The 12,015-nt window shown below is 37.0% G+C and overlaps 1 protein-coding gene across 1 annotated transcript in view; it reads left to right on the top strand.

Moving 5' to 3' along the window:
- Nucleotides 1–12,015, top strand: part of LOC128547945 (uncharacterized) — a 322,495-nt gene that overhangs the window by 79,603 nt on the left and 230,877 nt on the right. The window lies entirely within an intron of this gene.

The following is a 12,015-nucleotide window of genomic DNA, read 5'->3' as shown; positions in this document are numbered from 1 at the left end:
CAGTTCTTATTCATTGTTTACAATGTATATGGGCATAATATTTCAGCCAAGTTTGGTAACCATCTGAATTGTCTTCATGGCTCTTGAGTTAGGACCCTTGAAATACTAAAGATAGCAAAAATTGACAGTGTCCACTCTCTGTCCTGTAAGTTCTTATCCAGCATTCACCAAATTTGGTCACAAAATTAATGCACTAATATCTTATCTCTGTTTGATGACCATTCAAAATGTTTAAGCTGCTTTGGAGTTGTGGCTCTTGCATTACAGAATTTTATGAATTATCAGTGTCTGCTCCCTTTCTCAAGTAGAAACATCTAAACATCGCCAGTTTGGTCACAATGTTCATGGGTTAAAACATCTTTGGTAAATATGATACACAGCTAGATCCTCTAAGATTCTCTTAAGCTATGATCCTTGATTTATTCAGAATTAAGACAGTATTCATGCCTTAACTTGAGCAGTTTTTATCTGTGGTTCACCAAACTTGTTCAAAAGGCATTATTATCTTGGTCAAGTTCAATAACCAGCTGTATAGTCTTTGTCTCTCTGGTCCTTGAATTAGTCAAAATTAAAAAAGATGACAGCCTGTCTGCTCAGTAAGTAGAGTTATTTAGAAGTCAAAAGAAATTTGCTTTGATGGGCATAATTATAGCGACAGTTTGCCACTTTTGTTTACTGTTGGAAATGATTTCGATTTTCCAAGGCTCTTCAGTTTTGTCATACGAATAAAATAATGGTGATGTAGTATTTCTTTTGATCTCCTTGAAAGTGTTTTTAGAAAGAAATCTAGGATAAGAGGGTCACTTTGTCTTTACAGAAATGATTTCTTTGCCTTTTGTAGTTAACCTTTACCCTGCTAAATTTCTATAATTGATTGGTTTATCATTCAATTTGGGCAATACCATTTATTATTAGAAGGGGTGTTCACTTAAAATTTACTGACTGAATAGCGAACAGTGCAGACCATGATTAGCCTGCACAGATGTGCAGGCTAATCTTGGTCTGCACTGGTCCCAAAGGCAGAATAACTTGCCACCAGCAGGCTAAAGGTTAAACAAAATGTCACTGTCAGAAACCCATGAAGGTGCTTTCATATTCTTAGGGTTGCCAACTGAAATCTTGGAATTTGTGTTAAAACCCATTTGTCTTATTTTTGAAAGTCATGATTATTTAGTTTCGTAAGCCTCATAATTGTTGTCAGTTTTAATAGTCTAATGATGATATAGTGCTCTACTTTTGTGATACTTTAACGATTTCATGGAAATTATTTAGAAATGAGTCGTTGATGAGTATTAGAAGTGTTTCATTGTGAGTGTTAAGTGTGACAGTGGAATGAGGTCCTGCTTTGCCAAGTTGTTCAAGTAGCTGTAACAGAATTTAGAACTCGTTCCTTTTTAGCCCACCATCATCAGATGGTGGGCTATTCAAATCACTCTGCATCCGTGGTCCGACGTCCTTCCGTCCGACCGTCCGTCCGTCCTTCCGTTAACAATTTCTCGTTATCGCATCTCCTCAGAAACTACCAGGGGCATTTTGACCAAACTTTGTCAGAATGATGTATTGGTACTCTAGTTGTGTCCCCCTGAAAATCAGACTGGTTCAACAATTTTTTAGTGAGTTTTGGCCCTTTGTTTATTTCTATAATTTACATAGATTTATATAGGGAAAAACTTTGAAAATCTTCTTGTCCAAAACCACAGAGCCTAGGGCTTTGATATTTGGTATGAAGCATCATCTAGTGGTCCTCTACCAAGATGATTCAAATTATTTCCCCGGGGTCTAATATGGCCCCGCCCCAGGGGTCACATGGTTTATATAGACTTATATAGGGAAAAACTTTGAAAAACCTCTTGTTCAAAACCATAGGGCCTAGGGCTTTGATATTTTGTATGTGACATCATCTAGTGGTCTTCTACTAAGATTTTTCAAATTATCCCCCTAGGGTCAAATATGGCCCCGCCCCGGGGGTCACATGGTTTACAGAGACTTATATAGGGAAAAACTTTGAATATCTCCTTGCCCAAACCACAAAACCTAGGGCTTTGATATTTGTTATGTAGCATCATCTAGTGGTTCTCTACCAAGTTTGGTCAAATTATCCCCCTAGGGTCAAATATGGCCCCGCCTTGGGGGTCACATGGTTCATATAGACTTATATAGGGAAAAGCTTTTAAAATCTTCTTGTCAGTAACCTACAATATTCAAATTTGGACCACATGTATGGTTTTGAGTGGCAAGATGAACCTTGACATGAGTTGACCTTGGTATTGACCTAGTGACCTACTTTCACATTTCTGTAGCTACAGCCTTCAAATTTGGACCATGTGCATAGTTTTGAGCACTGAAAAAACTTTGACCTTGACATTGACTAAGTGACCTACTTTCACATTTTTGAAGGTACAGGCTTCAAATTTTGACCACGTGCATAGTTTTGTGTTCCGAAATGAAATTTGACCTTGATTTTGACCTAGTGACCTACTTTCACATTTCTCAAGCTACAGCCTTCAAATTTGGACCACGTGCATAGTTTTGTGTTCCGAAATGAAATTTGACCTTGATTTTGACCTAGTGACCTACTTTCACATTTCTGTAGCTACAGCCTTCAAATTTGGACCACGTGCATAGTTTTGAGCACTGAAAAAACTTTGACCTTGACATTGACCTAGTGACCTACTTTCACATGTTTGAAGGTACAGGCTTCAAATTTGGACCACATGCATAGTTCTGTGTTCTGAAAAAAATTTGACATTGATTTTGACCTAGTGACCTACTTTCACATTTCTCGAGCTACAGTCTTCAAATTTGGACCACTTGCTTAGTTTTGTTTACCGAAATGAACTTTGATCTTAAGATTGACCTAGTGACCTACTTTCACATTTCTGTAGCTACAGGCTTCAAATTTAGACCACATGCATAGGATTGTGTACCAAAACAAACTTTGACATTGACCTAGTGACCTACTTTCACATTTCTCAAGCTACAGCCTTCAAATTTGGACCACTTGCATAGTTTTTTGTACCAAAATAAACTGTGACCTTAAGATTGACCTAGTGACCTACTTTCAAATTTCTCAAACTACAGCCTTCAAACTTGATGCACATGCATAGTTTTGTGTACAAAGAACTTTGTCCTTGAAATTGATCTAGTGACCTACTTTCACATTTCTCAAGCTACAGCTTTTGAATTTGGACCACATGCACAGTGTTGTGAACGGAAATGAAATTTGACCTTGAGCTAGTCAGTAAGTCTTGAAATTTGGAACACTCAAAAATGGCACATTGGTGGGCGCCAAGATCACTCTGTGATCTCTTGTATTACTGTGGCTTTAAAATAGATAAATTCCTTTAGTAAGTCTTGTTATAATTCCTTCTTTTATAGCAGACTTGAACCAGAGGTTCAGGGCCTTTGTCCATCAACTGTCATCTGTCATTAACTTTTCCTCTTTAATTTGTTAGTTCACCTGAAGCAAGGGTATATGTGAATGGTCTGGTGTCTGTTGTATGGTGTCCATTGTCAACAGTTTTACTTAAACATTTCTCCTCTGAAACTACAGGTCAGAATTACACCAAGCTTGGTCTGAAGCATTCTGGCAAGATCCTCTCTCATATTTGTTCAAATTTGGGCACTAGAGCTAAAATTAAATATACCTTTAAACAACTTCTTCTCATGAACGGCTAGATGAATCTTCATCAAATTTGGTCTGTAGCATCATTACAAGGTCTTCTCTCAAATTCATTCAATGGGGACACTTGGCCACTAGACCTAAAAATAGAAATACCCTTGAACGACTTCTTTTTGGGGGGCCACCAGACCTAAAAATAGAAATACCTTTTAATGACTTCTTCTCATGACCCACTAAAGGACTTACATCAAATTTGGTCTGTAGCATCATTATTAGGTCCCCTTCCAAATGTTTTCGAATGGGAGCACTTGGCCCCTTTTAGGGGCAGGTAGAGCCAAAATTAGAATAAATTTTAGACAGCTTCTTATGAACTGCTTGAAGTATTTTCATCAGACTTGGTCTGTAGCATCATTATAATATTCTCTCCCAATTTTGTTCAAATGGGGTCACTTGGCCCCTTTTAGGGGACGATAGAGCCAGAATTAGAAATACCTTTAAACGACTTCTTCTCATGACCCGCTAGAAGGATCATTATCAAAGTTAGTCTGTAAGCATTATGGTAAGGTCCTCTTCCAATTTTGTTTAAACGGGGGCACTTGGCTCCTTTTAGGGGCTGCTAAAACTGAAAATAAAAATGTCTTTAAAAGACTTCTTCTTATAATCTGCTAGAAGGATCTTCATCAAAGTTGGTCTGTAGCTTCATTATAATGTCCTCTCCAAAATTTGTTCAAATAGGGGCACTTGGCACCTTTTAGGGGCCACTAGAGCCAAAATTAGAAATACCTTTAAACGTCCTCATCTCATGAACATCTGGAAGGATCTTAATCAAATTGGGGTGGTTGGCCCCTTTTAGGGGTTGCTAGAGCTAAATGTAAAAATACCTTTAATTGACTAATCTCATGAAACACTCGCTGGATCTTCATAAAACCTGGTCTGTAGCATAAATATAAGGGCCTCTCATAAATTTGTTCAGTTTAGGGTGTTTGGCCTCTTTAAGGGTAAGATGGTTAAGGGTCTCTTCAGATGAGCAACTTGGGCCCTTTAATCATTTCAAGATGGTGATATAAATTTGAAATAGATACCTTGTTTGTCAGAAAATTGTTAATGTTTAAAAAAATATATATTATATAATTTTGGTTACAAATGAGGATTTTGTACTATTATTTATTTGTAATATTGGATGACGTGGTTCAGATTCATGTGGGAGTCTGATGTGTGCTGTGTAACTGACCTGTAATTTAATTGTATTTCTGTCATACGTCAGATTGTCTTCAAAAGACGAGAGTATTCCGCCAGTCAAATCTTCTTCTAGTCTGGTTTTGACATGGTATTGAAATATCATAGACTGCAAGGTGACAAAGAATAATTCAGTTGTATGTTGTTACATAAAACAGAGTTTTCCTTTAGGACTTTGTTAGTTACTTCACACAGGGTTGATAATGGAAAGAAAAATTGAATGCAGACTTAAAGGAACCTTGAAAGTTTTAATCCTTGTAGTTGTCTGGAACCAGTAATACCCATTGTTTAATTATGCTCAGGGCACAGTTAATAGCGCTTTAAAGAACATACACTCAAAAACTTTAAAAACGTCTCATCTATGTCTGGAAAATTTGATCTAAGAGGATTTTTGTAATGCATATATGTATGCATTACAAAAATCTAATGTATTAATGAGGTGAAATTAGACTATTGCTCATGAAACTTGTGCTCAGATTTGATTTATTTGGATATACAGAGATTTGGGTCACAGTTGCTGCCAGAAAAGAATATCTTCCATTAAAAGATGAATAGATTAACCAGTTTTTCTGATGATTAATGATGAATTTGATTTAATGCTGCAAAACACCAATGTTAAAAGGTGACGTTGACGTAACTTGAAATATTCAAATGATAGTGTCAGACATGGAATCCTAGAGCTACAGCCAGTCCAGACTGTGCCGTACTTTGATAACTTAATGGTGTTTGGTATTGTTCCATTGTAGAATTTCAGTAAAAACAAGAAGTATCTTTTAAAAAGATACATGACTGTATTAGTGAACTTGGCCAATGCTAACTTTAAGCTTCGAAACGTTCATGCACTCTGCACTTTTACATAATTATGATCTGGTGACCCCGGATTTATAAGGCAAAACAAAAAGTAGGTTTTAAAGTAAAATTTTCATGTTTTTTATTAGAACGTATTTTACAGAACGCATATTTTACATCATAATTATATTAATCATAATCTGGGAAACTTTTGACAAAAAAATAAAAGAAGACTTAAAAGGAGGGGCCAAAAAGTGTGTGTGGGGAGTGGGGGGGAGGTGGAATGACGATTTTTGAAATCATCAGTGGATACAAAATGACAAAATGCATTAATATAATGATATCCATGAAAGACATAAACAATTTTTAGAGTTCAACCTTTCGAATATAATACATACAATTTTCAAGACGCTTAGTTTTATTCATTGGTAATATAGGAATGAGTTTTAATAATTCATAAGACTTAACAACATACTGTTAGTGCTGGTAAATGTAAATATTGTTAGGGAGAGCAGGGTGTACACATTAAAGAAGGCAGTATATGGTAAATACAGTTTTTGATAATGCACACATTGTATATAAGTTTGTTTTTTTTCAAGAGCCCATACCCTTTATTTCCAAAAGATATTGCCTCCTGTTTTATTTATTCATCTGACTTAAGTCTCCCAGTAAGTCTCCCAGTCAGAAATGGTAGCGTGTGGGGTGTTTTGTCATGTTGGTAAATAGGTATAATTTCCGTTTGATGGATTAGTGCACAGACTTTAGCAATAATGTAATATCTTCTGGCAATGCATCCTATATTGTAGAAGATAATTGTATTGTGAGTAGCTTTTGTCACTTCCAATAATGGTATGATATGTAACAGTGTACCATATTGCTGTTCTACTGCCTATTGGGATGTAGCTGTCACATGTAAATACCTAATAGCAATATGTTGTTCAGTATCATTTTATTCTACAGCTTTTGGTGGAAATCTTATGGGACTTTACAAAAGTTCAAGATAATATTCAGCCTCCAACATCTCTTTGACTACATTAAGTTGACTTCACCAACATCGGCTATGAAGGCTTTAACAATAATCTCAGTCATGGTAAAAGAGTGTCAAGACTTGTCGAGACTTGTCTGACGCTCTGTCAGATGACCCGGTGGATAACCCATCTGAACGAATGGAAAGTTGTCTGACCGAAAGCATGCAGTAACTTTTAAGAGTAAACAAAAATTGAATATGTTTATTTAACACCCATGTTTATTATAAAACTGAAATGTGTTTATCTTCTGTATTAACTGCAGTCTTTACATTAGTCCTCCACTTTTCACTAGGCTGCACGCTGCTCGTATATTTTAGTTTCTCGAATAAGCTCATGATGTTGTCATGATGTTTTGCCGGAAGTAATGATAAATGAACAGGTGCGTAAGGAAACTGTGAAAAACACTAAAAGTCTTCAACAGTAGTAAAAATCAACTGGCTCTGTCCTGTATTGGACATACGGTCTGACTGTCTGACCCTTCATGTTAGACCTGGCCATTTTGTGTTGGACAGGTCTTACTGTCCAACAGGATTTTGTCATGACTGTAATCTTTATATGGAATTGCATGATTTATTAATCTTTTTCTCGGGCTTACACAGTGATGACATTTAAGCCCCCATCACACCAAACCAGTTCTCAAAACGTCCTAACCCGTCCTAAAATATTGTAAAACGGGCTGCGATCTGGCTAGAACGTATGAAATTTGGCCGGAAAATATCCATAACGCAAACATAGTTAGTTCTTAAACAGTTCTTGATACATTCATTGCGTCTTTATCCCGTCTGAAGTACGTTTATAGTAAGTTCTGTTCGGAAAAAATGCCCGTTCACCTCATGTGAACACCGTTTGTAGGCAGTCAAAGTCCGTCTATAGTCAGATTAAAGAAGTTCGTAACTAGTCCTACTTCATTCCGAGTACGTTGAAATACGTTCTAACTAGTTGTTAACTCGACCAACTCATTCACAGACAGTTCAACTCGTTCTGAATACGTCCTCATCTCTCCCTAGTACGTTCAGAACGTAAATTGCAATCACGTTCTGGCCCGATGGCTATCAAAAGCCATCACGTTTCGCCCAATTCTCCTTCTCGTTTGTCTCTTCAACCTCTCAAGACACAAAAAAATCTACAGCAATAGGCAGTATCAATATGACTCCAAAGAAAAGTGAAGCCATACAGAGACAGGGTGTAAAGTGTTAAAGCAGTAAAAAACCAACGTCTTACAAAAGCCGATACAGTCTCCTGAGTCGGCTCCTGAACGTAAAAGTTGAGAGGATGAGTGTCTTAATACATTCCCTGCACCTTCTGACAACTCTGTCTCCAAGTCCGAAGATGAAGGAGGACAGAGTCAGAAACCAAAAGGCATAAACTTGGTTAAATCTTGTGCCCAAATCTTGAACCTGTACGACAACGGCATGTATTTATACCCTAACTTGTGCAATTGTACTGCATACGGGATCGACGTTGTAGCAACTGCGAATAAACGTACTAAACGTACTAAAAACGTGCAGATCGTGCTGAGAACGTATTGTAAACTCTTAGAACTGTTTTGAAACGTATTGCAAACTTAGTATTTTATTTTGATCGTATTCAGATGGAATAACGACGCACTAAGGATGTAATGCGGTCGAGTTAAGTCTTTCTGTGAACGGGTTAAACGAGCTACAAACGGATCCGGTCGGTGTGCACACGTACTTAAATTGACCCCCGATTGCATTACGTCTTACTACGTCTCTAGTACGATCGAAGTACGGCGGTTCAGTTCTTAGTACGTCCATCTCGTTTTAAGTACGTTGTCAGTCGGTCTAACTGTAGGACGGAATGATCGGCAGAAATTTTTTAGTAGGCTCAAAGTTCTGGAGCACCATTCCCGTTCAACCCCGTCCGAGCCAGTCCATAAAGTTCTTAGACAGACTGTAGAACGTCGCTACTGCGTTTGTTCCATTGCCACACAGTTTGAGCCCGTTCGGCTACTTTTTTTAGAACGTACTGAAAACGAGTTTGGTGTGATGGGGGTATTATATGGGCCAAAACAGTAACATTTGATTATAACAGTTACACGGGCAAGAAAAATAACATTTATTTTGGAACCAGCAATAACATTCTGCTTTGACTGATAGTTTTTTGAATAATGTAAAATCATTTATTAATAATATCATGGTTTTGTCAAAAACAAGCATTTAAGGGAGATGTATAAATTTGAGGATTTCAGTTTTAAAGATGAGACAAAAGAAAAAGTTTGTATTAGGATTTGATATAGTGGATTGACACAACCTATGCAATCTATACTTTCAAAGGATCTTCCAATTTTTAGCTTACCTGAGCACAAAGTACTAATGGTGAACTATTGAAATCGAACATGGCCATGCCTCTGATCGCTAGATGTATATACTATATGCTTATACATAAGAAACTTTGAAAATTTTCATCTCTGAATTCATAATAGCTAGAGCCTTGATATTTGGCATATGATATTAGGGTTTGACTCTCTACTTAAATTGTTCCAAGTTATTGCCCAGGGTTCAAAAATGGCCACACTCCTGAGGGTGGCATGTTCCTCTGTACTTGTACCATTACGTTTCAAACACACTTGAAGCCTTTTACACAGGTGAGCACTTTAGGGTCAATTACCCTCTTGTTTATTATCCCCCGACGAAAGTCGGAGGGATATTATGAGTTTTGGCGTTGTCCATCCGTCCGTCTTTCCGTCCGTCTGTCCGGAGCCATATCTAGAAAATGGTTGGGAATATTTATATAAAACTTCATATACATGTTCACCACTATGAGTTTTTGTGGCCCGCCAAGTTTCAGTCAGATTTCCCTAGTAACACCAGAGTTATGGCCCTTAGAAGTTTCTAGTGTTAACTATATAGGGTACTATAAATATGGCAATTTCTGCATCATAACTTTTGATATATTTGACCTGGAACTATGAAACTTAAACAGACTTTAGATCACCATAATGTGGTTGTGGTATTGCCCTTTAATTGTATAAAAATCCACATATTTGTACATAACAAACTTACCATTTGGTAGAATTTCATTAAATTTCTTTCATTCTTTTCCATGAACATTTATTGTAAACATGTGAAGTTTTGTACCCACACCTGGTCACCCCCTTACCTTGACCCCCCCACAAAAAAAAAAAAAAAAAAAATATATATATATATATATATATATATATATATAATTATTCCTAATTTTAGATTTTTTTCAAACAAATGTCATATACATGTTCACCACTATGAGGTTATGGGGCCCATCAAGTTTCAGTCAGATTGCCCAAGTAACACCAGAGTTATGGCCCTTAGAAGTTTCTAGTGTTAACTATGTAGGGTACTATAGATATGGCAATTTCTGCATCAAAACTTTTGATATATTTGACCTTGAACTATGAAACTTATACATAATTTAGAGCACTATAATGTGGTTGTGCACACACAATTTCGTATGGATTTCTTTTGTAACTTCGGAGTTATTGCCCTTTAATTGTCTAAAAATCCACATATTTGTACATAACAAACATACCATTTGGCAGAATTTCATTAAATTTCTTTCATTCTTTTCCCTGAACATTTATTATTAACATGTGAAGTTGTTCACCCACACCGGTCACCTACTTGCCTTGGTCACACCCCCTCCCCTTCCCCACCCCCCCCCCCCCCCCCCCCCCAAAAAAAAAAAAACATTTTTTTTTTTCATGCCTTATTTTAGATTTTTTTCAAACCTTCCATGAATATTTATCAACATGCAAGTTGTACCATTCCCCTCCCCCTCGCTCCTCCACCCAGTCATGCCAACCACTGATCATGCATCCTCTGCCCCTCACTTCACCCATTTTTTTTTTATTTTTAATTTTCCATAAATATTTGTAATCAACATGTGAAATTTTGTTTCCTCACCCAGCCCCCCCCCCCCCCCCCCACCCACCCCCTAAAAAAAATATATATATATATGTTATGACTGCACAAACCTTGCCATCAGCCATGTTCAAGGTTTCTTACTTGATTGTGTTCTCTTAAGGACATCTGTTCTTTTAAGTTCAAATGTACATGTTAAACAGCAACACCTGGTGCCAAACCACTCAAAGACAATATTTCGTTCCAGTTAAACTTCAAGCTCACATTTCAGTTAACTGCATTTAATTTTTAAAGCTAAGCTTATTGTTACCCCCCCCCCCCCCCCTCCCCCCGACAACAAAGTTGTAAGGGGGGGGTATACTGGTTTCAGGTTGTCTGTCTGTTCGTCAGTCCGTAGACGCAATCTTGATCAGTACCAACAGTAGTTGTGCATGGGGCATGTTAGGTTCTTTTAGAAAAAAATTTGCAGAGTTATGGGACTTTGTTTTTTTGTTACTATACTATATACATAGACACAATCTTGTGCGCACCATCTCTCCTTATCCCCTTGACACAATTTAATGAAACGTCACACAAGTGATCAGTACCAACAGTAGTTGTGCATGGGGCATGTTAGGTTCTTTTAGAAAAAAAAATTTGCAGAGTTATGGGACTTTTTTTTTTTGTTACTATACTATAGACATAGAGACAGTCTTGTGCGCACCATCTCTCCTCATCTCCTTGACACAATTTAATGAAACTTAACACAAGTGATCAGTAACAACAGTAGTTGTGCATGGGGCATGTTAGGTTCTTTCAGAAAAAAAAAATTGCAGAGTTATGGGCTTTTGTTTTTTTGTTACTATACTATATACATAGACACAATTTAATGAAACTTCACGCAAGTGATCAGTAACAACAGTAGTTGTGCATGGGGCATGTTAGGTTCTTTCAGCAACAAAAATTGCAGAGTTATGGGACTTTGTTTTTTGTTAATATACTATGTACATACAGTCTGCATATGCAATCTTGTGCGTGCCTAATCTACCAAACCCTTGCACACAATTAAATGAAACTTCACACAAGTGATCAGTACCAACCCTAGTTGTGCATGGTGCATGTTACATTCTTTTAGATAAATATTCTGCATAGTTATGGGACTTTGTTTTTTTGTTACTATACTGTATACATACAGTCTATATACATACAGTCCACATAATTATGCAATCTTGTGTGCGTCAAATTGCAATGTACTGTGTCAGTGCATACGGGGGGTACATTCATCACCTTTAGTGATAGCTCTAGTTACAGTAAGCATATCCCATTCAAAATAAATTCTTTAGTCAGGATCAAAGTATCATACATTTATTATGTACTCTTTAATTAAACATTTGTTTTCTGTTAAATTGATTTTGACTAATGAAATTATTTGCTTCTTATTAGCATCCTTAACTTTTTGCCGGATATATTTTTTTGCCATTCCACACCACAAAACCTTTCGGTG

This window comes from Mercenaria mercenaria, chromosome 13 (assembly GCF_021730395.1).
Source record: "Mercenaria mercenaria strain notata chromosome 13, MADL_Memer_1, whole genome shotgun sequence".
Classification (NCBI taxonomy): Eukaryota; Metazoa; Mollusca; class Bivalvia; order Venerida; family Veneridae; genus Mercenaria; species Mercenaria mercenaria.
The sequence above is the reverse complement of the archived record's forward strand: the minus strand, read 5'-3'. Positions and strand labels throughout refer to the sequence as shown.